Source organism: Spea bombifrons, chromosome 9 (assembly GCF_027358695.1).
Source record: "Spea bombifrons isolate aSpeBom1 chromosome 9, aSpeBom1.2.pri, whole genome shotgun sequence".
NCBI classification, from domain to species: Eukaryota; Metazoa; Chordata; class Amphibia; order Anura; family Pelobatidae; genus Spea; species Spea bombifrons.
The window spans coordinates 18,645,388-18,672,247 of record NC_071095.1 but is presented as its reverse complement, the minus strand read 5'-3'; the positions used below and the strand labels follow the sequence as shown (position 1 = coordinate 18,672,247).

General features: G+C 48.9%; 1 pseudogene; it reads left to right on the top strand.

The window, feature by feature from the left end:
• Positions 1 to 504: 504 nt before the first annotated feature.
• Positions 505 to 18,156, top strand: LOC128504311 (CKLF-like MARVEL transmembrane domain-containing protein 4; annotated as a pseudogene).
• Positions 18,157 to 26,860: the final 8,704 nt, after the last annotated feature.

Here is a 26,860-nt window from a genome sequence, read left to right as displayed (position 1 = left end):
CAGGAGCTTTGAAATATGTCAATCACCAACTTTGACAGGCAGAGCGACCAATAAGAGAGCAGGAAAGTCAGTACAGTTTTCTCTGTTCCAGCCTCATCTACGCAAACATGTATTTTTACTCCGTATCTGCCGACTTTTTAGCATTTTTCTATTTATCCCCCCCCCTCTATTAACAGCTAGAATCAGACTGTGCAGGAAGCGCGCGGACTGCGCTCACAAAACCGAATCAATGACTCAAAACAGAGCGAATCCTTACCTGATAACTCGAGCCCGGCGCGGAAGGCAGGAACCCAGTGGGCGGAGCAGGGAGAAAACACGACCTTTGGTGTGACGTAGCTGCTAAAGCGAACATTTGATTGGCTGAGGAAAGAAAAGGCAGACCGAGTTACCCGCACAGAGAACTTGGCTGTGGTAGAGAGCGGTTTGCGAAAGCAGAGCTCCCTGTCCGCTCCTGCAATGTCCTAGGGCACGAAGCCGGCACCTACCCCGCCTGGGGCTCGCTGCATGCTCCTCAGCCGGCACCTACCCCGCCTGGGGCTCGCTGCATGCTCCTCAGCCGGCACCTACCCCGCCTGGGGCTCGCTGCATTCTCCTCAGCCGGCACCTACCCCGCCTGGGGCTCGCTGCATGCTCCTCAGCCGGCACCTACCCCGCCTGGGGCTCGCTGCATTCTCCTCAGCCGGCACCTACCCCGCCTGGGGCTCGCTGCATGCTCCTCAGCCGGCACGAACTCGTGGGTATGCGCGCCAGTTGCAGCCTGAGGCTTCTACGGCTTCCATGGTATCCGGGACCAGCAGCCCTCACCAGCCCGCCACAGAGCCTGCAATGCAGAGACCGGGGATAAGAGGCTTCATCTGGGACCTGGAATACATCCTAAAATGCACACAAGTGGTAAGAGATTGGGGTACATGAGGGTTCGGTATCCGGTAATAAACGAGTTTGTGTTCTGAGTGCTCGTCCGCTCTACTGCTACAGAGGGGGGAAGAGTATCGGGTATAAAGGGGGCCGTCCCGCCCTCCAGGTGCAGATGGTTCAGTCCGGGAAATAAACTTGGAACCAACTTATTTTTAAGGCAAAAAAGCGAGTTCTTTTTCCCGGGGAGTTTCAATTTAACCCTGCCTGGGACCCGAATTACGGCGCAGGTGTCTGGTGGACCCACCCTGGGGTAATTGTTTAATTGATCCGGTGGATCCCACCCTTGCTGGGTAATTGATTGGATGTGGGGACCCACCCTGCGTGCTCCAGCCGTTACTTTCCTCGGTATTTATGAGAAGCGCAGACGCCGTGTGGGATTTTTAAACTGTAATGAAACGCAATGTCTGGTTTGGCGTTTATGCATCGGGTGAGTGTGCTGTATATATTCTGTGTGTATATATTATATTATATTCTATACATCCCGGCATACAGATATAAGCGTTATCTTACCTGGCTCCCGGGATCTCCCGCGCCGGTATCTGCGCCGTCGGCGGCCCCTGTAAGAGAAAAGCGATAACCCGTAAGCATGGATGTGATCCGGTATATATCGAGCTGATGATCCGGGCGGAGAGTCGGTGCCGCTCGGGTTACCTGTGAGAAGCCGCTCTATCTGCCGGTCGGGATCTCTCCTCGGGAGGCCTCCGTGCGCTCCGGGTCCACGCGCTCTACTGACCGCCTAAAGGCCGGGTTGGGTTTCTGTAGCCCCTTAAATACGGCCCTGGAAGCCGAACCGCTCAGGTGCCGCTCGGGAGACAATAACGAGGAAATTAACCCCAAAAGTGCCGAGTTACCCGCTGGGATCATACAGCAGCCCACGGAGCCGGGTAACAAAGGGTTAACTCTGATTAAAGACATTTCTTAAACGATCAGTTTTGGGTTTTTCTCCATTTTTTAATAGGGATTTTTTTTCTATCAAACAGCGCCCATTGTGCATAAAGAAGGATTCCGGCGCAAACGGTTAAAGCGGATCAATCGGCAGGAACGTTCCATTGGTTGCTATGGGGATTGCTCCACTTCTGCCGCTGCACCGGAGTTATTCTTTATACACATTGCCCGCTGTGGGTAGAGAAATCAAACCCTGTTTAAACTGGGAGAAAACCAGTAGCCAGAAGTATAGAAAGTACTAAAACCAGATGTGGGGGCTTTCCCTTTAACAATGAGTAGTGTTTGTCATACAGGTGCAGGGGCCTCACCTTTTCACCCCTGCCATTTAGTGTGTAATATAGGAGACGGGGTATTTAATTACTGCTGCCCCCGGGGTTACGCAGTGGAGACCCCGTGGGGATTAAATGCCCCTGTAGGAGTGCATTGGAAGCGACAGAGGGGTTTTGGGATGATCCGGCCGGCTCGGGGTTAACCCTGGAATGTGCATTCGGAGGCTCCTTACAGCCGATGCCCGGCTTCCTTCTCTTCTAAACTATGTGTTTATCCCGTTATTACAAACCGCTATAAAATACGCATTGTCAGGGGTTCCATGTTTCTTCCTCGTCTATGAGAGCCGTCAGGCCGTCCGCTCGATATTCCTTCTGTAAGCACTTGGTCGTTGGTCTCGTCTTCTATTCAGGAGCCGTATCCCCGTCCCCTGCATGTTTATATTCCCTCGCTCTATAACCTGTACCACTTCTGCTGGGAGCTGTTCCACTTATCTACCACCCTATTTCTAAGTAGTTTATACAGTGATGGAATGTAAATAAGTGGAACAGCCTCCCAGCAGAAGTGGTAGAGGTTATAGAGTGAGGGGATGTAAACATGCAGGGGATGGGGATACGGCTCCTGAATATAAGACGAGACCAACGACCGAGTGCTTACAGAAGGAATATCGATCAGACGGCTCTCATAGACGAGGAAGAAACGTCACATAAACTGCCCTGTCATATGTATTAATAATAGCCTTTGTCTAAAATGAGAGGCTCAGAAGTAATGCAAGAAGTTCTACTTTACTGAGTGGGTGGTAGATAAGTGGAACTGCCACCCAGCAGAAGTGGTAGCGGCAAAGAGAGAGAGAATGTAATACATTTCTGCTGGGAGGCTGTTCCACTTATCTACCACCCACTCAGTAAAGTAGAACTTCTTGCATTACTTCTGAGCCTCTCATTTTAGACAAAGGCTATTATTTATACATATGACAGGGCAGTGTATGCATTATGCTGGGGGTGGAAGATTTTCACTGATTTACTGATATTACTCTGGATTATGAAGGGCCGACTCCAGCGAGCTTCTCCTGCAGAGAGAGCCCCGCAGGCCCTGCATAATGCATAGTTTAATTTAGCAGCGTCTGCCTGGACTGTTAGTGTATATGGGCGTTATGTAATGCTAGATAACGTGGGTGTATATGCGCGTTTTATGCAGTGGGATATTACGTGGATGTATATGGGCGTTTATGTAATGTGATATAACGTGGGTGTTTATGTAATGGGATATAACGTGGGTGTATATGGGCGTTTATGTAATGGGATATAACGTGGGTGTATATGGGCGTTTATGTAATGCTAGATAACGTGTGTGTATATGGGCGTTGTGTAGCGTGATATAACGGGGGTGTATATGCGCGTTTATGCAATGGGATATAACGGTGTATATGGGCGTTTTGTAACGTTAGGTATCGTGGGTGTATGTGGGCGTTTTATGCGCTTTATGCGATGTGATGTAATGGGGGTGTATATGGGCATTTATGCGCGTTATGTAGTGTGATATAACATGGGTGTATATGCACGATATGTAACGTGGGTGGATATGGGTGTTATGCGCTTTATGCGATGTGATGTAATATGGGTGTATATGCGCGTTATGTAATGTGATTACGTGGGTGTATATGGGCGTTTATGCGCGTTGTGTAGCATGATATAAAGTGGGTGTATATGGGCGTTTATGCAATGGGATATAACATGGGAGTATTTGGGTGTTTATGCGTGTTATGTAGTGTGATATAACATGGGTGTATATGAGCGTTATGTAACGTGGGTGTAAATGCGCGTTTATGCAATGGGATATAATGTGGGTGTATATGGGCATTATGTAATAGATAACGTGGGTGGATATGGGTGTTTTATGCGCTTTATGCGATGTGATGTAATATGGGTGTATATGCGCGTTATGTAATGTGATTACGTGGGTGTATATGGGCGTTTATGCGCGTTGTGTAGCGTGATAACGTGGGTGTATATGCGCGTTATGTAACGTGGGTGTATATGGGTGTTTATGCGTGTTATATAGCGTGATATAACGTGGGTGTATATGCGCGTTTATGCAATGGGATATAACGTGGGTGTATATGAGCGTTTATGCGCGCTTTATGTAGCGTGATATAACGTTTGTGTGTATATGGGCGTTATGTAATGTGATATAACGTGGGCGTTAATGCGCGTTATGTAGTGTGATATAATGTGGGTGTATATGCGCGTTATGTAATGGGATATAACATGGGTGTATATGCGCGTTATGTAATGGGATATAACGGGGGTGTATATGCGCGTTATGTAGTGTGATATAACGGGGGTGTATATGTGTGTTTTTATGCAATGTGATATAACGTGGGTGTATATGGGCGTTTATGCAATGTGATATAACGTGGGTGTATATGGGCGTTTATGCAATGGGATATAACGGGGGTGTATATGGGCGTTATGTAGTGGGATATAACGTGGGTGTATATGAGTGTTATGTAGTGTGATATAACGGGGGTGTATATGAGTGTTATGTAGTGTGATATAACGGGGGTGTATATGTGTGTTTTTATGCAATGTGATATAACGTGGGTATATATGGGCGTTTATGCAATGGGATATAACGGGGGTGTATATGGGCGTTTATGCAATGGGATATAACGGGGATGTATATGGGCGTTGTGTAGCATGATATAACGGGGGTGTATATGCGCGTTTATGCAATGGGATATAACGGTGTATATGGGCGTTATGTAACGTTAGGTAGCGTGGGTGTATATGGGCGTTTTATGCGCTTTATGCGATGTGATGTAATGGGGGTGTATGTGGGTGTTTATGCGCGTTATGTAGTGTGATATAACATGGGTGTATATGAGCGTTATGTAACGTGGGTGTAAATGCGCGTTTATGCAATGGGATATAACGTTGGTGTATATGGGCATTATGTAATGTGGGCGTTATGTAATAGATAACGTGGGTGTAGATGGGTGTTTTATGCGCTTTATGCGATGTGATGTAATATGGGTGTATATGCGCGTTATGTAATGTGATTACGTGGGTGTATATGGGCGTTTATGCGCGTTATGTAGCGTGATATAACGTAGGTGTATATGCGTGTTATATAGCGTGATATAACGTGGGTGTATATGCGCGTTTATGCAATGGGATATAACGTGGGTGTATATGAGCGTTTATGCGCGCTTTATGTAGCATGATATAATGTTTGTGTGTATATGGGCGTTATGTAATGTGATATAACGTGGGCGTTTATGCGCGTTATGTAGTGTGATATTACGTGGGTGTTTATGTAATGAGATATAACGGGGGTGTATATGGGCGTTATGCAGTGTGATATTATGTGGGTGTATATGCGCGTTATGTAGTGTGATATAACGTGGGTGTATATGGGCGTTTATGCAATGTGATATGGGTGTATGTGGACGTTTAATGAGCGATATGGGATGTGATGTAATATGGGTGTATATGGGCGTTTAATGCACGTTATGTAGCGTGATATAACGTGGGTGTATATGGGCGTTTATGCAATGGGATATAACGGGGGTGTATATGCGCGTTATGTAGTGTGATATAACGTGGGTGTATATGCGTGTTATGTAGTGTGATGTAACGTGGGTGTATATACACGTTTACGCAATGGGATATAACGTGGGTGTAAATAGGCGTTATGTAATGCTAGATAACGTGGGTGTATATGTGCGTTTATGCAATGGGATAAAACGTGGGTGTATATGGGCGTTATGTAATGTTGGATAACGTGGGTGTATATGCGCGTTATGCAATGTGATATAACATGGGTGTATATGGGCGTTTAATCCGTGTTATGTAGTGTGATGTAACGTGGGTGTATATGGGCGTTTATGTAATGGGATATAACGGGGGTGTATATGCGTGTTATGTAGTGGGATATAACGTGGGTGTATATGCGTGTTATGTAGCGTGATATAACGTGGGTGTATGTGGCACCCGCAGTAAAAGCATAGGGTGTCAGATTGATGACTCTTTCCCACAATCCCCAAATCCTTTCCTCCTATTGTCATTTACTAAAATCTACTCTTCTGCCCCAAAACCTCCATAACCAGCCACAAAATAACGTTCATAGTGCTGGGAGTGATGGGATTGGGGGCTCAGCTTTTCTGTAAACCTCTGCTGTGTCAAATAACACACATCTTCCCGGGACGGATCGCTTGAGCGTTGCTGCTGATTTTACTATACATTGTGCAGGGCCCGCTCACAGGGGCGAGCGCTTCATAATACATCGGAACGTAAAGAAACGTCCAAAACCTTACTGGTGGGCTGTATTCACTAAACCTGGCGTCTGCTAACCCCTGATGTCACTCTGTATTCTAAAGGGCAGGCATCGGGGGATTGAAGTGTAAGCTCCTGTGCTCGCAAATACACCCCCATGTACAGAATGAAATGAGGACCCGCAGGAAACTCTTTCTGGGGATTTCCTCGTTAATACGGAATATTTTCGTGAGAAGCGGCGTATTTCCAGAATCGCTCGGCCCGTTAGTGTCTCGGCGGACGGACACACAGAAGGCCGCGTCTTCGCCCCGTTTAGAAGGTAAATGCCATTTAAAAGCAGTTAAGCCTTTCATGCAGAGCCGTTTCTGCTCGGCGCCCGTACAGGGCGATACGCGGTAAGTACTCGAGCCTTTACGGACGCTTGGAGGAAAGTCGGCAGGTACACAGAGAAGCCGATCTCCTTGGTGTCGCTTTATTCTAGTCCTGGCCCTTCCGGACGGTGCCGGCAGCCCCACGGGAGCCTTGAGCGCAGTTTAGGTAGCGGCCTCCTAACGGGTCTGGGATTTAGTTTAATGATAAACGTCACTTCTGTCTCTTCGTCTGTCTGCAGAAGAACCTTATCTGCTGCCCCAGTTTATTAAACCCCGGGGGGGGGGGCAGCAGTCGTATTTAACCCCTCGAAGAACCGCAGGACCTGAACTCCTAAACCCAACTTCCTCGGCTTGGATCGTCAGGTCCGTCGGAAAGAAATGTTTCCAAAAACTAGAATCCGAAAACCACTAAAAACGAATAAATCCTAGAATATTGGACTCGAGCCGGAAGATAACTGCAGCCGCCGTCCGCCCCGTAAGCGGTTGTTTGCTGAGCGGATTACGGGACGGACGCCGTCTACAGTTATCTGCCACACGTTATATCTAATGCATATCATTTATATCCAGGGGTGTCTAACTCCAGCCCCCGAGGGCCACAAATAGACCAGGATTTTGATGTCGCTGAACACACACATGATGTAATATGTTCAGAACAACTGCATTGAGCTGCCAGTGCCCGTCCTGGATATCCAGAAAGCCTGGCCTGGTTGTGGCCCCCGGGGCCTGGAGTTGGACCCCCCTGTTTCTAGTACATGCCAGTCTGATCTCCGCTGTCTCCTGTCTGCAGCTCCCGGCTCTTCTCTCCTCCATCTGTATCGAGAGCATCATGGAGCGCTTCCCCCGCGGGGGACTCTATTTCTAGGAGTTCGTGGTGACCGGAGTTCTGCTGGTGATGTTCGGCCTCCGCCTGCGCGCCAAGGTGCCGCACGTCAACTGGGACCCCACGGTGAGTTTAATAAATCCTCTCTGCACTCGGCTTTTACTGTAACGTGCTGTTTGGTGCAGGTCGGGTTAATGCAATAACTGATGTCTCCTATGAGAGCGTTCTGCGCAGCTCTGTAACCCAACATTTATTATGAGCCGTAATGTATCAACGGCGGCAGAAAATGCCCCGAGAAGGGAGTCGCTGCCTGATTCAGGGGCTTGTTGCTCACTTTGCCGACTGCGTGTGAAGCTGGAGTGCGCAAAACATTATCCTGCAGCCTCATGAGTAGAGAGGAAAGGGAACTTTTCGAGGCTGTACAGCGACTTGGCGCTGGCTTCGGTCCGACTGCCGACGGCTTCCTGCTCAACTCCGGCGACTGCTTGGGGCCCCTCGACAGAAGAGACCTGAACAGGTAAGAGACGCGTTCCTCTCTATTTTACATCTAATAGAAATGAATACAAAAAATAACGCGATCTGAGGATGTGGCATTTATTACGACTAAAGATGGGGCTGGAGAGAATATTTGTTGGGTCGGAACCCCAGAAATCTCGAGCCGTTCCTGTCCGGCTACCTGCTTTACATACGGCTCCGAGCTCCTGATTCACATTTTATCTGCTTGCTGCATCTCTTGTTATATTTATTATTAGTATTAGTATTATATTGGTGCTCCTCGTGAAAATGCATATTCCTGCATCTGTACACAAAATATACGGAAATATGCGCGTTATGTAAGGTTATTTTACGTGGGTGTATATACGCGTCATGTAGTGTGTGTGTGTATATGTGCGTCGTGTAATATAATTCCAAAATAAAGAAGCAGGAATCGGCACTTAAATGGTAAGGTGAGTTTATTGCACGCAGCCTGAATGAAATAAACTCGCCTTACCATTTGAGTGCGGATTCCTGCTTCTTTATTTTTTGGATTTATTGAAGGACTTGGTGGTATTCTGGCTCCTGCGCCATCTCACAACTGAGTGCTGTTCAATGTTGTCTAACATGGTGTATATGTGCGTTGTGATATTACATGGGTGTATATGTGCGTTTTGTAATGTAGTGTGATATTACATGGGTGTATATGGGCGTTATACAGTGTGATATTACGTGGGTGTACATGCATGTTATGTAATATGATATAACGTGGGTGTGTATGCGCTTTATGTAATGTGATATTTCGTGGGTGTATATGGGTGTTATAACGTGGGTGTATGCTCGTTATGTAGTGTGATATAACGCGTTTGTATATGCGCGTTTTTGTAATGTAGTGTGATATAACGTGGGTGTACATGCGCGTTGGGTAGTGTGACATTACGTGGGTGTATATGCGCTTTCTATATTACGTGGGTCTACATGCATGTTATGCAATGTGATATAACGTGGTTGTATATTGGCGTTATGTAATATGATATAAAGGGGGTTGTATGCACGTTGTGTATTGTGATATTACGGGTTGTATATGCGCGTTATGTAATGGGATATAATGTGGGTTTATATGCGTGTTATGTATTGTGATATTACGGGGGTGTATATAATATATGGGTGTTATGTAATATGATATAATGTGTGTGTGTGTGTATATGTATAGATGTTATGTAACGGAGATCGCATTTCTGGCTGAAACAATGACTGCTCTTCCCGCTGAGCCGATGCTTTGCTGTTTGCATCAGCAGCTTCGGGGTTAATGAAGGGGCAGAAGCTGTAATTTGCCTGTTTTGCTGCCATCTAGAAATCTGCCGACCGTGTCGGGTTTCCATCGTCAGGCGAGGAAATAAAACCCGCCGGCTGCGGCTCCGGGGTGGCTGTTGCTGAGCTGTTTATACAGATGTGGAACTCGTATTCTGCGGGGCCCTTGGGGAGGAATAGCATGGGTTTGCTTGCTGCTCCCTTATTGCCCGATGATGGTCTGTTTTAGAGTTTGTGGCATACGAGGGGTTAATACTGTTAAATGGTGTAACACGGTACATGCACACGCCCTCGGGATACGTTACCGGGAAGCTTTACCGTGCTGTCTGTCTCTGGCGCGGTGTCACACGCAGCGGATACCGGCTGGGGAGGAATTATAACGCGGGGTTCCTGTGTGTCCAGGCGGAGTTGAGGGGAGATTTCCTAAAACAAGAGAAATTCCAGTAAGATGGAGAACGATAAAGAATCCCCCCAAGTAAAAAGCAGTCTGCGTTACCCAATAATGGGGTTATTTACCCCGGGGGTCCCAGCGGAGGGAGTGTGAAGCGGACGACCGGTTTACAGGTGATTTTCATAATTCCTCCCCGTACGCTCCGGATTACATGAGGCCGTCGGCGTTCTGTATAAGTGATAGTTCTGGTGGTAAAAGTGGAGTAATCCCCATAGCAACCAATTCACCGTTCCTGCCAATTACTCCACTTCATTCTGCGCCAGAATCGCTCCTTATACAGAACGCCCGTTCCTTCCCTGCACGCAAATCTGCTGCTTCTACATTTATTTCTCACCCCCCCAATAGAAATGCCCCCCAATGATAGCCGCCATTGCTTAAAGACCCCGGGGGTAGAAATCTGTCCGATGCTTCCTCCGCTCCATTTCCAGAGCATTATGGATAAATAGCGCTTCTGGTGGTAAAAGTGGAGCAATCACCATAGCAACCAATACACCGTTCCTGCCAATTGCTCCACTTCTACATTCTGCACCAGAATCGCTCCTTATACAGAAATCCCACAATCCCCAAATCCTTTCCTCCTATTGTCATTTACTAAAATCTACTCTTCTGCCACAAAATAACGTTCATAGTGCTGGGAGTGATGGGATTGGGGGCTCAGCTTTACTGTAAACCTCTGTTGTGTCAAATAACCCACAGCTTCTGCGGACAGATCGCTTGAGCGTTGCTGCTGATTTTACTATACATTGTGCAGGGCCCGCTCCTGGGGCGAGCGCTTCATAATACATCGGAACGTAAAGAAACATCCAAAACCTTACTGGTGGGCTGTATTCACTAAACCTGGCGTCTGCTAACCCCTGATATCGCTCTGTATTCTGAAGGCATCGGGGGATTTAAGTGTAAGCTCCTGTGCTGGCAAATACACCCCCATGTACAGAAAGCCCCTAAACCTGTATAAATCATATCTGTGCATTAAGCATGGGACTGGTCAGTATGACTGCAGCCCTCGTGGGGTAAATACATTACGCCGCTGGTGTGTAAGGGGTTAACCAGTTACTGTACATTAAGGGCCGTCGTGTCCCAAGGCGTTGCTTCCAACGCCATAAACTCCCCTCCATACCGTCCCAAACACGGGGTTTATGGGGCCGGCAGGGGCCGGGGTAATTAGAAGGCTTTTACCCCAAACTGGAAGCTTTTATCATAAGACGATTTATTCCGCGGATTAACCGGCCGGGTGAGGATCTCTTCTGTAGCTCATCCGTCACCGGCGGGTGGTTAGTCGCCGTCCCCTCTGTTCATGCGCGGGGCGGTAATAGAAGAGGGAGAAGAGAGCGTTAAGCAGAAGGCTGAGGTGAGTTTTCTTGCCCTGATTAAATGCCCAAAACGGCAAATGACTGAACAGTAACTTAAACATGCAGGGGACGGGGATACGGGGCCCCGAATCTAAGACGAGGCCAACGACTGGTTAATGTGGGAGTCTTTACAGAGGGAATAACGGGCGACGTCGGGATGGGGCTGATCTGCCGGGAAACTCACGGAGCCGCTCGTCACACAAACAGAATTTAATGACACATCTGAGTCGTTCGGCCCCCGGCTAGTCGCCCGTTATTCCTGCATAACCGCTCCGACATTAATCAATCAGATTCAGGGGCCGTATCCTCGTCCCCTCGCTGTATAACCTCTGCTGAGAAGTTGGGTGGTAGATTAGTGGAGCAGCCTCCCAGCAGAAGTGTATTACATTCTCTCTCTCTCTTTGCCGCTACCACTTCTTCTGGGGGGCAGTTCAATTTATCTACCACCCTCTCAGTTGCTGTTTTTCCTGCTGTAAAGACTCGGACCTTAAGCAGTCGTTTGGTCTCGTCTTAGATTCAGGAGCCGTATCCCCATCCCTGCCAATTGCTCCACTTCTGCGCCTTATACAGAACGTCTGTTACTTAAATCTGTCAGTATTAGTAGTTGGTGGCATTAGTAGTGTTGCTGGTATTAGTGGTGTTAGTAGTGTTGGTGTTGGTGATATTAGTAGTGTTAGTGTTGGTGGTATTAGTATTGTTTGTGGTATTATTAGTGGTGGACGGCAGCGATACTCTAGATAATTTCTTCTTTAGAAGTCTTAGCAACGATGTTCTCCTCCGTCTGTGACGGCCAAGACCTGACAGCTCTGCCCACCGAAGCAGAGGAGATTCCCGTTTTGGAAGCTGAGGTGGAGGCTTCTCGATAACCGCTTCTGTCTTCTCCTCCATCTGATCAGAAAAAGGAGAACCATCTTCTAGCGGCAAGGGGGTCTTATTTTGAAACTTCCATGACTGCCGGATCCACTTCAGGTGCATCACAAACCTGATTTAAAGCCAGTGTTGGTATTAGTGTTGGTGGTGTTAGTGGCATTAGTATTGTTAGTGTTGGTGGTATTAGTATTGTTGGTGTTTGTGGTATTATTAGTGTTGGTGGTGTTAGTGGCATTAGTATTGTTAGCGTTGGTGGTATTAGTAGTGTTGGTGGTATTAGTAGTGTTAGTGGTTGGTGGTATTAGTGGTGTTGGTGGTATTAGTAGTAGTGTTGGTGGTATTAGTAGTATTGGTATTAGTGTTAGTAGTATTACTGTCTGGCTGACACGGATCCTGCGGGGAAAGGGATTTATGGAGCTGGGAGATGCATCAGAGGGGAAAGCTCTTTGGTTTTTCCTGCACTATGCATGTTTATGAAGATGTTGCTCCAAAGTGTGACCCCCCCCCCCTTAGTGAGTGAGGTCAACCTGAAAGGCGGATGAATGGCTTTAATCAGGTTTGTGATGCACCTGAAGTGGATCCGGCAGTCATGGAAGCTTCAGAATAAGACCCCCTTGCCGCTAGAAGATGGTTCTCGTTTTTCTAATCAGATGGAGCGGCTATCGAGAAGCCTCCACCTCGGCTTCCAAACCAGGAATCTCCTGCTTCGGTGGGCAGAGCTGTCAGGTCTTGGCCGTCACAGACGGAGGAGAACATCGTTGCTAAGACTTCTAAAGAAGAAATTATCAAGAGTATCACTGCCGTCAAATTCGCCGTGGACTTCTTGTGTGATCCTTCTATCAAATCCATGAGTATGTCGGCCAGCGCTTCTGCTTTCTGTTGCTGTCAGAAGAGCTGTATGGTTGAATAGGCTACTTAATATCCCTTTCAGGGGCAGATCCATGTTTGGGGGAGATCTTGAATCCCAGTTAGAAAGAACTACAGGTGATTTTCTTTGAGGTATTCACAGTGGTGAAAAGATTTCAGCTTTTCCGTCCGCACCTTCCTGGTCAGCACCAGGGATATGGCTCCAGCCACCCAAAGCCTCACAGGGAGCGGGGACACAGAGGCCATTCCCTTGGCAAAAAAAGATTGTACGGATTCCTTTCCCAAACAGCCCCAGGATCCTAAGGGTTCGGCATAAGGGTGGGACGCCACCTGTATTCCAGTAGGAGGAAGGCCGGGGTTCTTCAGAAGGCTACCTGTTAGTATCAGACCAGACTGGCTTCTGATGCCTCCTTCCCCAAGATCAGACCAGACGTGCCTTTCTTCTGTGCTCTATCAATCCGTTCCAAGACTTTCCGGCTATTATTATACCATCCCTGAGCTAGAAAATAATTTTGGAATCTACTCTCGGGTTTTCCTGGTCCCAACAGCGGTTTCAGTCTTATATTAGACGTCCGTTATTTCAGATTAAGGATGGAGACTATAAAATCTGTTCTGGACACTTTATGCATCAACGACTTCTTGGTCTCCATAGACCTTAAAGATGCTTATCTTGTTCCTATCCTCTTGTCTCATCAAAAGGTTCTTGGTATAGCGATTCCTTGGGAGGCAGAGACTTATTTCTAGTTTCAGGCTCATCCATTTGGTCTTTGGCTGGCAAAATGGCTTCTGCAAGGTACGCAGTTCCCTGGGCTCTGGCCCACTTAAGAACACTCTAGAATTATGTTTTGCATTGTTGGGACAGAAGCCTCGACTATCTCATTGTCTTATCCCAGACCTGGGATTTCCGAGGTTCTGCAAAATATCAAACAAGATCGGCTTCGGTTATCCTCATAGCTCCTGACTGCCAAACTGGATCTGTATGCGGTCTTCATCTCCGCCCGTTCCAGATCTCTGCATCTTCTTCAGCAGATTTTGGATGCTGAAACTTTTTTTTGGGCTGAAGGGATTTCCGCTTCAGTTAGAGACCCTTCTTTTAAACCGCAAGCACGTCTGCTCTCTGAGGTTACAATCTGGAAGAGGTTCCATTCTTGGTGCAGCTCTAAAGGTTTGTCCGCTACTCCATGTCTTCCTAACTTGATTTAAGCTTCTACCATTAAGGTCCGTATTTCAGCCATCGGCACTTTTTGGGATATGAACCAGTCTCCCTGTCCGCAGTCAGGTGTATTTTCTAAAGCTCTAGTCTGGATTAGACCTCGTCCTATTTCCAAGATGGTTCCTTGGGACCTTAATCTGGTGCTTTACAGTCTCGTGTTCCTCTTTAATCGTTGTCTCCATCTTCTGTCCCTGAAGTCAGCATTTCTGGAATCCCTCGCCTCCGCCAGATGCCTGAGTGAGCGACAGACTGTCCATTAGGAACCCTTTCTGTGATTATTCGTGGATAAAGCGGGGCTTTCGTTACGTCCTGGGTTGTCGCCCAAAGTCCTTTCAGCTTTCCCCAAGAATCCGGATTTTGGTTGACCGACATTCTTTCCATCTCCTCAGGCGACGGGAGAGATTGCGCTGCATTCCCTGGGTTTGAAAAGGTGTCTTTGTTCATGTAGAGCGAGCCCGGTCCTTCTGGAAGTCTCTGCGGCTGTCTCTGGAATTTCCGAACGCTCTATCGCCAATTGGATTAACAGCCTGGCATTTTGAGCCGTGGGGAAGTCTCCGCCATCCGGGTCACTCAACTTGTGCAGATTCTGCCTCATTTCCGGTAAATCTGCTGCCCGGGGTAATTACTTCTATTACCCCGCGTCGTGTGCGCGTTCCTGTGTCCGTGGAAGACGTTTCTGGTTCCCGGCCCTTCGATGGTTTCTATATTTATCTATTGGGTCACCGGGGGATGCAGGTCGGTTCCTACCGACAGCTTCTTTTCCCTGCTGGTTGCTGGTGATGCTTCTTCCCTCCCTTATTTCTAATATTTTTACATTTAATTTCCTTGTTTTGGGGTATTTTGTTACTAACCGGGGTTGTTCTAGAGGTGAGGGCTTAGTTTAGAGTCTGGTCCATCTACTATCTATCCTGCGGATACCGCATCGCTTTAAGAAACCAGAGACTTGTTAGAATCTTTTCCAGCGTCTCGGGCCGCAGATTATCGCGCTGGTCTTTGGGTCACATCGTGAATCGGAGGGCTGGAGGACAGCCGGGGAACGTCTCCAGCAGACTGCCAGCTCTTTTACGCACAGCATGGCCTTTGGCGGTTATGCCATGAAAATGTATATAATAAAGTATAATATATATAAATGTACATTACAGGAGCGGGGATGGAAAGGAGTCTCATGAAGCAGACATGTGCCAGAATCTCACGTGTCGTCTTCTTTTCTCGTAGGATTTGGTGAATTCGGGGTCAGCGCCCTGTTTTTCTTCATCGCCGCGGTAACTTTGGCCTCCATCAACCACAAGTCTGGGTCGGCAATCGCAGCAGCGGTAAGAGAATCTCTTAACTAACCTTTCCCAATCAAACCCAAACTGTACTCTCTTAACCCTTTTGTTGCTGCGGGCTGGGTTGGTGAACCGGAGTGTCTGTATTATGGTTAAATCTCGTAGCCACTAACATTCTGCTTGTAGCCCGAGAGCCGCGTTACTCCAGCTGCGCAAAAAGAAAATGGCGAGTTCAGAATAATCTCCTTTTATTGGACGAATGTTCCCAAGAATCGACCTCCTTTATCAAATCAGAAGCAGCGATGACCACGGAGCGTGTGGGTGAGACGCGGGGGTTAAGGGGAATGATAGACGGGTAAGGTGCGGGTCACAGCGGTTTAGGGGGTCTGAGATTAGGGGGGTGGGGAGCGGGAGAGAGAACGGCATTCTTAAAAAATCTCGTCTATATCTTTAGGCAGACAGTGAAGTCTGTTACATGCAGAGAATCCAGACATTAGAATCAAATCACGGAAACGTCATACGAAGCTCCAGTAACGCGCCACAAATCCGGTGCACATGTTTAGTCCGTGTCCTCCGTGCTGAAATGGTTAATCATCTTTATTTCACATGGTTTTGTGTTTGTGTTTTTTTTTTTTTTTTTTGGTTTTTTTTTTTATAGTTCCCCGTCAGTGCTTTTATTCTGAGATCCCCAATAGAGCGGCTTCTGGGGACAGTTGTTGTTGTTTTCGTGCTCTGTCTGTCCGTTGATCGCACGGGATCGTATACACGCCATTTGCAGATGTACCCGTGTGTGATGCGGTTCGGATCCGTCCTGGTTTACCAGTCGATAGTCTGTCCGGGATCGGTGGTTCGGATCTTATATTTTCCGGTTCCCTCTAGTGTAGGATTGTCATCAATTAACCATTTCAGCACTGAGGACAGGGACTAAACGTGCACCGGATTCGTGCCGCGTTACCGGAGCATCGTATGAAGTTTCCGTGATCCATTCTGGATGTCGCAGAACTCGTTATTTTTACAAAGAATTCTACGTTTCTTGTGGGATTAAAGCCCCGGAGGACAACAGCCCCTAAAGCTGTAACAATCATAATGTCCTCAGCAGCACAAAAACCGCTGGTGTTACCGAGACAAGGCGACCCGCTATTATGGGTTAATCCCTACAGAAGCAGTTTATAACGAAATGCTTTAAATGGTAAAGTAAATGCGGGTTTGAGGGTGTGACGTGTGCTGCTGCAGAACATTTTACATACATGTAGCGTGTTTACACACGGTACTCACCTCTGGCACCCGATGTGTTAAACGAGCAGAACGAGTCACGGGATTTCCCCGAGGGCCACAACTAGACCAGGATTTTGAGGTCGCTGAACACACACATGATGTAATATGTTCAGAGCAACTGCACTGAGCTGCCAGTGCCCGTCCTGGATATCCAGAAAGCCTGGCCTGGTTGTGGCCCCCGGGGCCTGGAGTTGGACCCCCTGTTTCTAGTAAATGCCAGTCTGATCTCCGCTGTCTCCTGTCTGCAGCTCCCGGCTCTTCTCTCCTCCATCTGTATCGAGAGCATCATGGAGCGCTTCCCCGCGAGGGACTCTATTTCTCGGAGTTCGTGGTGACCGGAGTTCTGCTGGTGATGTTCAGCCTCCGCCTGCGCGCCAAGGTGCCGCACGTCAACTGGGACCCCGCGGTGAGTTCAATAAATCTCTCTGCACTCGGCTTTTACTGTAACGTGCTGTTTGGTGTAGGTTGGGTTAATGCAATAACTGATGTTTCCTATTCTGTGCAGCTCTGTAACCCAACATTTATTACGAGCCGTAATGTATGAACGGCGGCAGAAAATGCCCCGAGAAGGGAGCCGCTGCCTGATTCAGGGACTCGTCGCTCACTTTGCTGCCTGCGTGTGAAGCTGGAGTGCGCAAAACATTATCCTGCAGCCTCATGAGTAGAGAAGAAAGGGAACTTTTCAAGGCTGCACAGTGACTTGGCGCTGGCTTCGGTCCGACTGCCGACGGCTTCCTGCTCAACTCCGGCAACTGCTTGGGGCCCCTCGACAGAAGAGACCTGAACAGGTAAGAGACGCGTTCCTCTCTATTTCACGTTTAATAGAAATGAATACAAAGAATAACGCGATCTGAGGATGTGGCATTTATTACGACTAAAGATGGGGCTTGAGAGAATATTTGTTGGGTCGGAACCCCAAAAATCTCGAGCCGTTCCTGTTCGGCTACCTGCTTTACGTCTCCAGCAGAATGTCAGCTCTTTTACGCACAGCATGGCCTTTGGCGGTTATGCCATGAAAATGTATATAATAAAGTATAATGTATATAAATGTACATTACAGGAGCGGGGATGGAAAGGAGTGTCATGAAGCAGACATGCGCCAGAATCTCACGTGTCTTCTTTTCGCGTAGGATTTGGTGAATTCGGGGTCAGCGCCCTGTTTTTCTTCATTGCCGCGGTAACTTTGGCCTCCATCAACCACAAGTCTGGGTCGGCAATCGCAGCAGCGGTAAGAGAATCTCTTCACTAACCTTTCCCAATCAATCCCAAACTGTACTTTTAACCCTTTTGTTGCTGCGGGCTGGGTTGGTGAACCGGAGTGTCTGTATTATGGTTAAATCTCGTAGCCACTAACATTCTGCTTGTAGCTCGAGAGCCGCGTTACTCCAGCTGCGCAAAAAGAAAATGGCGAGTTCAGAATAATCTCCTTTTATTGGACGAACGTTCCCGAGAATCGACCTCCTTTATCAAATCAGAAGCAGCGCTGACCACAGAGCGTGTGAGTGAGACGCGGGCGGGGGTTAAGGGGAATGATAAACTGATAAGGTGCGGGGGGGTTAAGGGGAATGATAGACGGGTAAGGTGCGGGTCACAGCGGTTTAGGGGGTCTGAGATTAGGGTGGGGGAGAGAACGACATTCTTAAAAATCTCGTAAATATCTTTAGGCAGACAGTGAAGTCTGTTACATGTGGAGAATCCAGACATTAGAATCAAATCACGAAAACGTCATATGAAGCTCCGGTAACACGCCACAAATCCGGTGCACATGTTTAGTCCGTGTCCTCGGTGCTGAAATGGTTAATCGTCTTTATTTCACATGGTTTTGTGGTTTGTTTTTTTAATAGTTCCCCGTCAGTGCTTTTATTCTGAGATCTCCAATAGAGTGGCTTCTTGGGCAGTTGTTGTTGTTCTCGTGGTCCGTCTGGGTGACTTGGTGGCCGTCGGGGGGCTGTTGTTGTTGTTGTTCTTGTGCTCCGTCTGGGTGACTTGGTGGCCGTCGGGGGGCAGTTGTTGTTGTGCTCCGTCTGGGTTTCTGGCTGTCCGTTGATCGCACGGGATCGTATACACGCCATTTGCAGATGTACCCGTGTGTGATGCGGTTCGGATCCGTCCTGGTTTACCGTTTGTTAGTATGTCTGGGATCAGCGGTTCGGAAGTTATATTTTCCGGTTCCCTCTAGTGTAGGGTTGTCATCAATTAACCATTTCAGCACCGAGGACACGGACTAAATATGTGCACCGGATTCGTGCCGCGTTTCCGTGATTTGATTCTAATGTCTGGATGTCGCAGAACTCGCTATTTTTACAAAAAATTCTACGTTTCTTGTGGGATTAAAGCCCCGGAGGACAACAGCCCCTAAAGCTGTAACAATCATAATGTCCTCAGCAGCACAAAAACCGCTGGTGTTACCGAGACAAGGCGACCCGCTATTAGGGGTTAATGGGTTAATCCCTACAGAAGCAGCTGAAGTTTAACAAAATGCTTTAAATGGTAAAGTAAATGCGGGTTTGAGGGTGTGACGTGTGCTGCAGCAGAACATTTTACATACATGTAGCGTGTTTACACACGGTACTCACCTCTGGCACCCGATGTGTTAAACGAGCAAAACGAGTCACGGGATTTCCCTGAGGGCCACATCTAGACCAGGATTTTGATCTCACTGAACACACACATGATGTAATAAATTCAGAGCAACTGCATTGAGCTGCCAGTGCCTGTCCTGGATATCAAGAAAGCCTGGCCTGGTTGTGGCCCCCGGGGCCTGGAGTTGGACCCCCCTGTTTCTAGTACATGCCAGTCTGATCTCTGCTGTCTCCTGTCTGCAGCTCCCGGCTCTTCTCTCCTCCGTCTGTATCGAGAGCATCATGGAGCGCTTCCCCGCAGGGGACTCTATTTCTCGGAGTTCTGATGGTGATGTTCGGCCTCCGCCTGCGCGTCAAGGTGCCGCGCGTCAATTGGGACCCCGTGGTGAGTTCAATAAATCTCTCTGCACTCGGCTTTTACTGTAACGTGCCGTTTGGTTCACGTAATCACTGATGTCTCCTATTCTGTGCAGCTCTGTAACCCAACATTTATCACGAGCCGTAATGTATGAACGGCGGCAGAAAATGCCCCGAGAAGGGAGCCGCTGCCTGATTCAGGGGCTCGTCACTCACTTTGCTGCCTGCGTGTGAAGCTGGACTGCGCAAAACATTATCCTGCAGCCTCATGAGTAGAGAGGAAAGGGAACTTTTCGAGGCTGTACAGTGACTTGGCGCTGGCTTCGGTCCGACTGCCGACGGCTTCCTGCTCAACTCCGGCGACTGCTTGGGGCCCCTCGACAGAAGAGACCTGAACAGGTAAGAGACGCGTTCCTCTCTATTTTACATCTAATAGAAATGAATACAAAGAATAACGCGATCTGAGGATGTGGCATTTATTACGACTAAAGATGGGGCTGGAGAGAACATTTGTTGGGTCGGAACCCCAAAAATCTCGAGCCGTTCCTGTCCGGCTACCTGCTTTACATACGGCTCCGAGCTCCTGATTCACATTTTATCTGCTTGCTGCGTCTCTTGTTATATTTATTATATTGGTGCTCCTCATGAAAATGCATATTCCTGCATCTGTACACAAAAGAACCGGGGGCAGAATTCCAACAGATTACCCCCCAGGGCATTTTCCCAATTCCTACTCTGCAGACCCCATGTCGTTGAACCCCTGGAGCTTCCCAGACAAAATATCTTCCCAGCAGAAATGTGTCATGTGACCCAAACGCCGGCACTGACAGCTTCACCAAAGAAGACACACATTAGGTGCTTGCTTGCGTTTTGTGGCGCTCCTATGCTATGCGATGTGCTGCGGGGTTTGTGATGCTCTTGCATTGCGGATTTGGGCGGTTTGTTGCATTTTCAGTGAAAGGGACATTCACTTCACATTCTAGAGAATAAAGTTTCTTCAGATTCTCGCCTCCCGCAGACGCTTCGAATATCAAAACAGCTTTGCTTATATTTACAAAATGTAATTTAAAACCAGAAACTGCAACTTTTGGCATCTTAATTACATTTTACAGATTTTTGGGCCGGATATTCAGTCCATAAAATGTGTTTCGGATTCTAAGTCGTCGCTTCTGTTTTGAAACTGGAAGGAATAAGTAAATAGAAAACGTCTTTGCTGTCAGGAGCTGGAGAGGCTCGACGTCTGATACCTTTTAGTGACCAACATGTCCCATACTGCGTGTATATTCTCTCAATATTTATATAATATATGTATATTCGCTCGCTCTCTCTAGATATATAAAGCTATATAGTGTGTGTGTGTGTGTGTGTGTATATGCGCGTCGTGTAATGTAATTCCAAAATAAAGAAGCAGGAATCGGTACTTAAATGGTAAGGTGAGTTTATTGCACACAGCCCGAGTGAAATAAACTCGCCTTACCATTTGAGTGCGGATTCCTGCTTCTTTGTTTTGGATTTATTGAAGGACTTGGTGGTACCCTGTATTCCAACCTTAGTTTCTGTTTATGTAATGTGATATAACGTGGGTGTATATGGGTTTTATGTTATTAAATGTCACTTAACCTGGGTGTTTATCCGCGTTGTGTAATGTGATATAACGGGGGTGTGTATGGGCGTTTATGCGTGTTATATAATGTGATAACGGGGGTGTATGTGGGCGTTGTTATGCAATGTGGGAGTAAATGCGCGTTATGTAATGTAGTGTGATATAACGGGTGTATATGGGTGTTTAGGCGTGTTATGGAATGTAATATAATGTGGGTGTATAATGCGCGTTATGTAATGTGATAACGGGGGTGTATGTGGGCGTTATGTTATGTAATGTGATATAACAGGGGTGTATATGGGCGTTTATGCGTGTTATGGAATGTGATGTAACGGGGGTGTATGTGGGCGTTATGCAATGTGGGAGTAAATGCGCGTTATGTAATGTGATATAACGTGGGTGTATATATATATGGGTGTTATGTAATGTGATATAACGTGGGTGTATATATATACGTGTTATGTAATGGGATATAATATGGGTGTATATACGCGTTATGTAATGGGATATAACGGGGGTGTATATGTGTGTTATGTAATGGGATATAACGGGGGTGTATATGTGTGTTATGTAATGTGATATTACGTGGGTGTATATGCGTGTTATGTAATGTAATATAAAGGGGGTGTATATATATATATATATATATGGGTGTTATGTTATGTAACGGAGATCACATTTCTGGCTGAAACAATGACTGCTCTTCCCGCTGAGGGTTAATGAAGGGGCAGAAGCTGTAATTTGCCTGTTTTGCTGCCATCTAGAAATCTGCCGACCGTGTCGGGTTTCCATCGTCAGGCGAGGAAATAAAACCCGCCGGCTGCGGCTCCGGGGTGGCTGTTGCTGAGCTGTTTATACAGATGTGGAACTCGTATTCTGCGGGGCCCTTGGGGAGGAATAGCATGGGTTTGCTTGCTGCTCCCTTATTGCCCGATGATGGTCTGTTTGGAGTTTGTGGCATATGAGGGGGAAACCTCCGCGTATCGATGGGTGAGTTACTCCGGAAACCTCCGCGTCGTCCCAATGGGTGAGTTACTCCGGAAACCTCCGCGTCCCGATGGGTGAGTTACTCCGGAAACCTCCGCGTCGCCCCGATGGGTGAGTTACTCCGGAAACCTCCGCGTCGCCCCGATGGGTGAGTTACTCCGGAAACCTCCGCGTCGCCCCGATGGGTGAGTTACTCCGGAAACCTCCGCGTCGCCCCGATGGGTGAGTTACTCCGGAAACCTCCGCGCCCCGATGGGTGAGTTACTCCGGAAACCTCCGCGTCTCGATGGGTGAGTTACTCCGGAAGCCTCCGCGTCGCCCCGATGGGTGAGTTACTCCGGAAGCCTCCGCGTCGCCCCGATGGGTGAGTTACTCCGGAAACCTCCGCGTCGCCCAGATGGGTGAGTTACTCCGGAAACTTCTGCGTCGTCCCGATGGGTGAGTTACTCCGGAAACCCCCGCGTCGCCCCGATGGGTGAGTTACTCCGGAAACCCCCGCGTCGTCCCGATGGGTGAGTTACTCCGGAAACCTCCGCGTCGCCCAGATGGGTGAGTTACTCCGGAAACTTCTGCGTCGTCCCGATGGTTGAGTTACTCCGGAAACCTCCGTATCCCGACGGGTGAGTTACTCCGGAAACCTCGCCATCCCGATGGGTGAGTTACTCCGGAAACCTCCGTATCCCGATGGGTGAGTTACTCCGGAAACCTCCGCGTCGCCCCGATGGGTGAGTTACTCCGGAAACCTCTGCGTCCCGATGGGTGAGTTACTCCGGAAACCTCCGTCGCCCCGATGGGTGAGTTACTCCGGAAACCTCCGCGTCGCCCCTATGGGTGAGTTACTCCGGAAACCTCCGCGTCCCGATGGGTGAGTTACTCCGGAAACCTCCGCGTCCCGATGGGTGAGTTACTCCGGAAACCTCCGCGTCCCGATGGGTGAGTTACTCCGGAAACCTCCGCGTCGCCCCGATGGGTGAGTTACTCCGGAAACCTCCGCGTCGCCCCGATGGGTGAGTTACTCCGGAAACCTCCGCGTCGCCCCGATGGGTGAGTTACTCCGGAAGCCTCCGCGTCGCCCCGATGGGTGAGTTACTCCGGAAACCTCCGCGTCGCCCAGATGGGTGAGTTACTCCGGAAACTTCTGCGTCGTCCCGATGGGTGAGTTACTCCGGAAACCCCCGCGTCGCCCCGATGGGTGAGTTACTCCGGAAACCCCCGCGTCGTCCCGATGGGTGAGTTACTCCGGAAACCTCCGCGTCGCCCAGATGGGTGAGTTACTCCGGAAGCCTCCGCGTCGCCCCGATGGGTGAGTTACTCCGGAAACCTCCGCGTCGCCCAGATGGGTGAGTTACTCCGGAAACTTCTGCGTCGTCCCGATGGGTGAGTTACTCCGGAAACCCCCGCGTCGCCCCGATGGGTGAGTTACTCCGGAAACCCCCGCGTCGTCCCGATGGGTGAGTTACTCCGGAAACCTCCGCGTCGCCCAGATGGGTGAGTTACTCCGGAAACTTCTGCGTCGTCCCGACGGGTGAGTTACTCCGGAAACCTCGGCATCCCGATGGGTGAGTTACTCCGGAAACCTCCGTATCCCGATGGGTGAGTTACTCCGGAAACCTCCGCGTCGTCCCGATGGGTGAGTTACTCCGGAAACCTCCGCGTCGCCCCGATGGGTGAGTTACTCCGGAAACCTCCGCGTCGCCCCGATGGGTGAGTTACTCCGGAAACCTCCGCGTCGCCCCGATGGGTGAGTTACTCCGGAAACCTCCGCGTCGCCCCTATGGGTGAGTTACTCCGGAAACCTCCGCGTCGCCCCGATGGGTGAGTTACTCCGGAAACCTCCGCGTCGCCCCGATGGGTGAGTTACTCCGGAAACCTCCGCGTCGCCCCGATGGGTGAGTTACTCCGGAAACCTCCGCGTCGTCCCGATGGGTGAGTTACTCCGGAAACCTCCGCGTCGTCCCGATGGGTGAGTTACTCCGGAAACCTCCGCGTCGCCCCGATGGGTGAGTTACTCCGGAAACCTCCGTCGTCCCGATGGGTGAGTTACTCCGGAAACCTCCGTCGTCCCTATGGGTGAGTTACTCCGGAAACCTCCGCGTCCCGATGGGTGAGTTACTCCGGAAACCTCCGCGTCCCGATGGGTGAGTTACTCCGGAAACTTCCGCGTCGCCCCCATGGGTGAGTTACTCCGGAAACTTCCGCGTCGCCCCGATGGGTGAGTTACTCCGGAAACCTCCGCGTCGGCCCGATGGGTGAGTTACTCCGGAAACCTCCGCGTCGTCCCGATGGGTGAGTTACTCCGGAAACCTCCGGGTCGTCCCTATGGGTGAGTTACTCCGGAAACCTCCGCGTCGTCCCTATGGGTGAGTTACTCCGGAAACCTCCGTCGTCCCTATGGGTGAGTTACTCCGGAAACCTCCGCGTCGCCCCGATGGGTGAGTTACTCCGGAAACCTCCGCGTCGCCCCGATGGGTGAGTTACTCCGGTAACCTCCGTGTCCCGATGGGTGAGTTACTCCGGAAACCTCCGCGGCGTCTCGATGGGTGAGTTACTCCGGAAACCTCCGCGTCGCGTATATGATGCGTGCGTATGTGTGTATATGATGCGTGTGTATAATGTATATGATGCGGGTGTGTATATGATGTATATGATGCGTGTGTGATGTATATGATGCGTGTGTGATGTATATGATGCATATGATGCGTGTGTGTAGGGATATATATGTTTGTGTATGGGCCCATGGAGATACATGTATTTGGTTTTTCTTGTTGACGTAATAGTAATGAATATTTCTACATATATCGCGTATATCGTATATTACGTGTGTTGATGTTTGGATATCTGATAATAAATGTGTGTCTTTGCTGCTGTAACAATGCTGTGTATGAAAGCTTTATTTTTTCCTTTTTTTTTATGTTCTTAACAAGTAATATTAATTTGTTCTCAATAAGGTAGAAACGTGGCCTGTGGTGTTCCTTTTTGTTATTGTCTAGAACAATTATTGATAAATCACCCCAAGTCCCTACGCATTACCGGTTGCAACCAATACATGTTCCTACCAATTGCTCCTCTTCTACATACAGTGCCAGAATCGCTCCTTATACAGAACCGGGTTTTGCTACTTTATATTACACACAAACAGCCCGTAGTATACGGCGGGTGGATTTATAGTTTGAGACCAGCTGGCTCCCCTGCAGCTCTCTCTGGGGCCGCATCCGAGATCACTTGTTGTCGTCATTATTATTATTCCCTGCAGTCTCTGGTGACTCTAGTAGATGGGCCGCTCTGTACCCTAGAAACCGCTCTAGAACCGTTCTAGGTGGGGAGGACTCCTCGACCTGTTATTCTTAGGACTCTCGGGTGAGCCTGGTTCCAGGTCGAGGGAAACACTCTGCGCCTTTAGCCCCTGTCTGGGCTGGTGCTCTGCTGACCTAGCGAGTTACCCCTGTGGGGGCTGAAAGTCTCTCTCCTGCCACTCACGGTGGTATGTGGGGGTTGGATGGGAGGTGAACCGGAGCATCGCGGCTCCCTGTCTGCCGTCTATCCCTCTCTCATGGAATCCGTACGTCTGGTTTGGGTTCCAAGCCTCATTTTGGGCGCATCGTTTCTCCGCTGTTGCGTTTTGACATGGATTTAATTGATTCTGTGCATGTGTCGCATCTTTGTTATATCCGCTCCTGATATTCCTGAACTGCTCTCTGGAGGAGAAGCCTAAAAAAGCTCTATGAAACCCAAACATGTGCAATTCTCAGGATGTCTCAAGTCCTAGGGGTTCCAGAAGGAAACTTTGCCGGCCCGTGTGAAGTCTGTGGCTGACACGGATCCTGCGGGGAAAGGGATTTATGGAGCTGGAAGATGCATCACAGGGGAAAGCTCTTTGGTTTTTCCTGCACTATGGATGTTTCCGAAGATGTCGCTCCAAAGTGTGACCCCCCTTAGTGAGTGTGGTCAACCTGAAAGGCGGATGAACCGGTCCAGACGTACCAGGCATTTGTTTCTCTTTGATGGGTTTAATCAGGTTTGTGATGCACCTGAAGTAAATCCGGCAGTCATGAAAGCTTCAAAATAAGACCCCCTTGCCGCTAGAAGATGGTTCTCATTTTTCTGATCAGATGGAGGAGACGGCAGAAGCGGTTATTGAGAAGCCTCCACCTCAGCTTCCAAAACGGGAATATCCTCTGCTTCGGTGGGCAGAGCTGTCAGGTCTTGGCCGTCACAGACGGAGGAGAACATCGTTGCTAAGACTTCTAAAGAAGAAATTATCAAGAGTATCGCTGCCGTCAAATTCGCCGTGGACTTCTTGTGTGACGCTTCTATCACATCCATGAGTATGTCGGCCAGTGCTTCTGCTTTCTGTTGCTGTCAGAAGAGCTGTATGGTTGAATAGGCTACTTAATATCCCTTTCAGGGGCAGATCCATGTTTGGGGGAGATCTTGAATCCCAGTTAGAAAGAACTACAGGTGATTTTCTTTGAGGTATTCACAGTGGTGAAACGATTTCAGCTTTTCCATCCGTACCTTCCTGGTCAGCACCAGGGATATGGCTCCAGGCACCCAAAGACTCACAGGGAGCGGGGACACAGAGGCCGTTCCCTTGGCAAAAAAAGATTGTATGGATTCCTTTCCCAAACAGCCCCAGGATCCTAAGGGTTCGGCATAAG